Below are 6140 nucleotides of genomic sequence, written 5' to 3'. Positions count from 1 at the left end.
AAATAAGGGTACTACCCATGCCAGTCTGTGGATCATAAATCCCGAATCTAGAATAACTCAGTAAACTTTTATACCTCTTCAGCTTTCCTAAGGCAAAGCATATTCTTTGGCATAAGGTGCTAGCATACAGTATAATTTTGTGACATACAAATAGCTCATTTTTATTGTACAGTCTGTCAATAAATTTTCTTGAGAGCGCCTCTTTTTTTCCTAATAGATATATGACCAGTGGGTATCTATTGACTTGTGCCCAGTGCCAGTGGTATAAGGAATAACTTACCAGATGTGAGAATATGAGGTTTCTGTCCCACGTGTCTGTCTCGAGTATCTTCAGTTCACCGTACGCTCCCTGCAGCTCTCACGTTTCTTATATATTACCCGTCAACACAGTAACTCTCCAAAGTCTCAAGAAAAGCAGGTTAATTTTTTTCTCTTGCCTTAGAATAGTTTTTGTAAAGCCAACAAGAGGATCTGGCAGGAGACTTGCCGTAAGAGAATCACAGCACACATATAAAATAAAGTATAAGAGTGTGTATATTATTCCCTTCCTGAGCCTAAAATATCTCCATCAAAAACAAAGTAGAAGAGCCTGAACAAAGGAGGAAATTGCTCATTAGAAAAGTCCACCCCCATATTGGGAACATTAAATATCCCACCTGGGACATGTAGCAAGATGGACCTTACTGTCTGCCACACACTGTTATCCCTATCGCAATCTTCGGTTGGGTATTTACAGTAACTGACAGCCGCACATTCTTCACTGCACAGCCATATGTTTTGCTATTCAACCAGATGTAGGCCATAAAACTCTTTTTATCTATTTTGTGGTCTGGTTATTACTAATAAAATAAACTACAAATACCTAACTTAGTGGCTTTTCTGAGACCATTGTTCTACAGCAAAGTAACGGTTTTGCTCCCTGGCACACTCAACGTGTTTTCGAATCAAAACATCTCTGGAAAGATCTGTCCCGGCTCCTAAAGAGTCCATGAAGATGCCGGCAATCTGAATGCATTGCGCTGGGCAATGGCTTGTTTTCCTATCGATTTCTTGGCTGATGGACCATAACTTTCATTGATAGTTCATTTCTGCTTCCTCCAGACTGAAAAGGAAATCGCACTGAGTCTCTTCTCTGCCTCTGAGCGGACATTATTGATATTCTTTAATCATTATGTTGGAACATAAAGCTTCTGTTATGTTGCCATGATTATGTGTCCTTACTAGAATGTAGTGAGCGAAACAAAAATAGCTGATGACGTGCACTGCAGCTCTGTCCCGCTGTTCTCTGGGCCTTGGAGGACAATACGCAGAACTTGGAGCAAACTCCCCCTTCAGACTGCTTCTGGGCAACAGTTGCCCAGAAGGAATCTTTCTAAAGTCCTCAAAAGGGGAAATATCATAAATATCATTTAATCCAATGGACATTATACAGAGGAGGGGAAATATCTTAATTACCATTTAACCCAATGGAAGTTATGCAGAGGAACTGAGTCAATTTTCACATAACAATGCTTTTTTTAATTCACAATATCATTCACTAGCTACTTTTTATGAATATCCTATCATTTTTAAGATGAAAGATATATATATCATGAAATAAGATCATAAATTTTCTGCAATAAAAATGCTGACAAAATTTATCCAGAGTTTTAAAATCTTTTCAAATGTCCTATATTTGGTTTTATCTAAATGCCCATGTAGTGTGGAAATAGCCCAATAAATCTATACCCTATGAGATTCCTTAAAGCATCTGAAGTTAAATATCATAATAACAAACACTACTGTACTTTTTCTTTTTACTCATCCATTAAGATGAACACAAATGTCTAATGACCGTGCATGCTTACCAAAATAGATATTTACATTTTTTAGAATAACCCCCAATCTTAGCAGCACACGTTAAATCAACTCACCAAGGTTACCTCTTGTGGTGGTAATTACTGCTATGTACCGACTATTACATGATCTCCCCCAACTCTTCCTGGTCTAGGGTGCAGCCAGGTATCTGGCTCTGGACAATGGCTTTTAAGTAGAAGTGATGGCGAGTCCCTTTGGAACTGAACTTGTGACTCTTGGGGTAAGACTGTCCAGACTGTTTCCCACCTCCCGGCCCCAGCCCCACACCCACACAGCTACCAGTTCTGGTCAAGATAGTGGCACCGGCACCTACCTACCTTCAAAGCGGCTGTGCTCCATCCACCATGGGAATAACCAAACCTTTTTGCCTTCAGCCCTGACATTGGGAGGTTGGTTGCTATGGAGGCATAACTGAGCCTATTTTGACAGATAAACACACATTTGCATTGATTGGGCTGGTTCTGCATTTTGCCTTTAGTATTGTGGTCCACATTAAAGAGTATACATTTTTCAGAGGACTGCTTTGCCTTGGATTAATATACTTATATGGTAGTGGAAGGGAAGAAAGCTGGAAAATGACAGTAGCCATAAAGGCAGTTTCTTTTATAAACCCAGAAACTCGGTTTGCTATGAAGTCCAGACTGGCCAAGATGTGCACAGCTCAGAATTACATGGTCTCTCACGCCTTTTTTTCACAAGCAAAATCTGGTTAAAATAAACTTCAGACGTTGCTTTGAAGGAGAAGAAAAAGTTGAGGCGGAGACATAATATACAACCAAACTCAAGTAAATAGGCCAAGGTAACTGGTCTTTATACACTCATTATATGTATATGAATTTCAGAACTTTGATTTCTTTTTTTTTAAGTAACAGCTGTGATTTCACATTCCCCACACCTATTGCCTGCTGGTCAGGGAAACACATTACAGGACTCCCCACTTAGGGCCCCTTTGCTCTCCCCTAAGGGACTACTGGAGACGCAGGTGTGGCTAAAGATGAAAAGGTATGAGGTTCCTTTGCTCTCCGTCACCTCCTGCCCTCACAGCTGTAGAGGCTGAGCTCTTGCCTCGCTCCAGGTTTTGGCCTCAGAAACGCCCCCATTCTACGTATTCCAGATAATTTGGAAGTCCTAAGGAGAGTGGACTTGATCTTTTGAACCTCAAGAAAATCCTAATTTGCAGTGGGTTATCTTTCATCTCTCAAACACAGATGCCACGGCGGCAAGCCCATCTCCTGCGCACTCGTTCAGGATTATCTGTTAGCTCCTCTGACAGCTTTCCTTTTAGCCCATGGCAGTGGGGAAAGATTGGCTTTTTTCTAACCCCCGCCTTAAATGACAATATTGTGAACATCTGGTTTGTAGCCTTAACAAAATTTGTTCTGCAGCGCTATTAAGTTTAAACATCTGTCATTTATATCAAGCAGTTGACAAAATGCTCTATGTTGAATTGCAACACGGGGTACTACATCATTAAAAATCTTTTTTTGGAAACAAATTGAAAAAGAGTTAATTGTCTCTTCTTAAAGATAGTGGGTCCTAATCACCAAAGGTGTCTGTTTTCTTTTCCAAATGAGAAAATGTATTCATGTAATTTTCCATTTTCTGTCCCAGTGACTACTATATTTAATTACTCTAAATCACTCTCCACATAAAGACAATGATGCGCTTCTGAGAGCCATTACAAGGATATTGTTTTGTAAATGTGTTTGTCTATTTAAAAAGCACTGGAAGTTTTCAGCTGATTTGAACCTGCCGGGTTTTCCAGCCAGGCATGGCTCGATATGTCATTAGTTAAAATACAATGGGTAGGAGCCAGTGCCGCGTCCAGGTGGCCGTGACAGGGCTTGGCCCTGTCTTCATATGCTCCCAGAGAGGAGAGAAAAACCAATATAACATCAGTATGAAATGCCACGAACTGTTTAAATAAAAAATGTTAAGAGATGAAAACACTGGCCAACACACATGTTGGTGCCTCTGATGTTAGGCTTGTTCTTCTGGCTTCAAAAATGGTCCCAGGTTTCCCCTATCAGCTCAGGTGTTTGCAATAGAGAACACAAGCCACGCTTCCTACTTCGCTCTACTTGCCCATAAGATATCAGGACATTTGAATATAGTGGCGGGTAGGCCGAGATAGAAGAAAACGCACACTGGCTTTACTTAAAGCCGTTTGTGTTGCATTAAATATTTAGATCGAGTTACACTTTACATGGTGTCCTTTGAACCAAAGATGTATTTGAACAGTGTAAGTTACGCGAACTTGGAATTTTCCCCAAGCCTCACGTCTCTTTTATTAGGTACTGAATAGCAGCCAGCTCCAATTTGTTATCCTAAAAAGGGAACCAGAAATAGGAGTGACTGTACACTAAATAAGGCTGGTGTGGTGGGTCTTGTGTTTACTGCTAACCACCCGTCCAGCTGTTCAAGCTCACCAGCTGCGATGCAAGACACGGAGGAACCTTTCTGCTCACAGAGCGGTTCACAGTGTCAGAAATCCACAGAAGTTTCGCTCTGTCCTGTAGGGTTTCCATGGTTTGTAACAGACGGATAGGTAGTCAGTTTGGTACAATAAATAAAGATTAAAATATTCTGAAACCCAAAATTGGTCAATCGGAAGGAAAATTCCTCATCAAAATAAAAGCGCTCCAATCTTGTTATAAGATGGCACAGCTTCTCCACTTGTGCCCAGAAACTCGTAAAAGAGAAGTTAGAATTTTACTTACAAAAAAGCTTGGAGTCGGCCAGACATTCTTCGCAGAGCAGCCGTGGTCTCCTGCTTCAGCAGTGCTTGACCGGCGGCACCTGGTGCTCGCCAGCCGCCCTCCATCAGCATCTCTCAGCTTACTCTTGACGCCCCCAGGCCCCCAGCCGCCGCCTTGACCGCGTCTCCCTCCAGGTGCGCCAGAACCACATCCAGGTCTCAGGGCCACCATCAACTGCCAGATCAACCTGGACCTCTATATCTACCTGTCCTCGTCTTACTGCGTTGACCGGGAATGACATGGCTCTGAAGAACTTTGCCAAATGCTTTCTGCACCAGTCTCATGAGGACAGAGAACACGCAGAGAAACTGATGAAAAGCTGCAGAACCAGCAAGGGGGCCGGATCACCCCCCAGGATATCAGACACCAGACTGGGACACTGGGAGCGGGGCTCAGCGCCACGGAGTGTGTGCTGCACTTGAAGAAGAACGTCACCAGTCCCTGCTGCAGCTGCACAAACTGGCCACGGACAAGAACGACCCCGATCTCCGTGACTTCATTGAGACACATTACCTGGATGAGCAGGTGAAATCCATCAAAGAGCTGGGCGACTACATCACCAACCTGCGCAAGATGGGGGCCCCAGATTCCAGCCTGGTCGAGCATCTCTTCAACAAGCAGACCCTGGGAGAAAGTGATGGAGAGAGCTAAGCGGCAGCCCGGCCTTCCCCAAGTCACCAAGGCAGCATATGCATGTTGGGTAGACCTGTCCCTTTTCTAGAAATTATACCCAACCATCCACTTCCGTTCTTCCATTTGTACCTTTCCTTCAGATAAGGTCTATAAAGTCATTTGATACCCAGCTGTTGTGTCAGAGATCTTGGCGGGGAGGGACCAGAGAGCCACCCGGAACCCAAGCAGTTGAATTTTTTAAGCGCTCCAGTTCGACTGCAAAATCCCACTTAATAAAACAGAGCTTGCGCAGGAAAAGAAAAAGGAAAAAAAAAAAGAGCTTGGCGTCAACCTCACTGCTGAGACATTTAACATGAATTATCCACTGACTTCTATGTATTAAAATATATTCTGAAATGTTTCCTGCATAATTTGAAGAAGAAAAATTTTAATCGTGTAAATCTTTATGAAACTTGCTATGAAGTCTTACATTTTCAACACTCTAAATTGCCCTCACAACATCCATGTATGTGCCTTTTCGATTTTCTTTTTATTTTCCACTCTTCTCACGCTGTCTGCTGGCTTTGCTGTGTCTACCTGGTAGTCTCTGTGTTTACTGCACAACCTCACCCACCCAAAAGAAAAGCCCATCGCCACCTAATTCTGACTCATAATAAGCCTATAGGACAGAGACGAACTGCCTCCTTTGGGTTTCCAATTCCTTACATCATTTAAAGACTGCAGAGTGACGGGGGGTTCAAATGAATTGACCTTATGATTGGCAGCTCAATGCATAGCCAACTAGCCACTCTGGGTCCATATACAGCTTATCTTGGAATCCCCTTAATGACTTGTTGTTCAAATATTTCTTACCTTTTTTGTCTTACCCTCTAACTTATGAGTCTGAATTCT

At 42.6% G+C, this 6140-nt stretch overlaps 1 pseudogene; it reads left to right on the top strand.

The window, feature by feature from the left end:
• The first annotated feature begins 2038 nt into the window (after window positions 1–2038).
• LOC142461017 (ferritin heavy chain pseudogene) lies at window positions 2039–5267 on the top strand (annotated as a pseudogene).
• Window positions 5268–6140: the final 873 nt, after the last annotated feature.

This window comes from Tenrec ecaudatus, chromosome 11, assembly GCF_050624435.1.
Source record: "Tenrec ecaudatus isolate mTenEca1 chromosome 11, mTenEca1.hap1, whole genome shotgun sequence".
NCBI classification, from domain to species: domain Eukaryota; kingdom Metazoa; phylum Chordata; class Mammalia; order Afrosoricida; family Tenrecidae; genus Tenrec; species Tenrec ecaudatus.
Note: the sequence above shows the minus strand (reverse complement) of the source record. Positions and strands in the feature narration are given on the sequence as shown.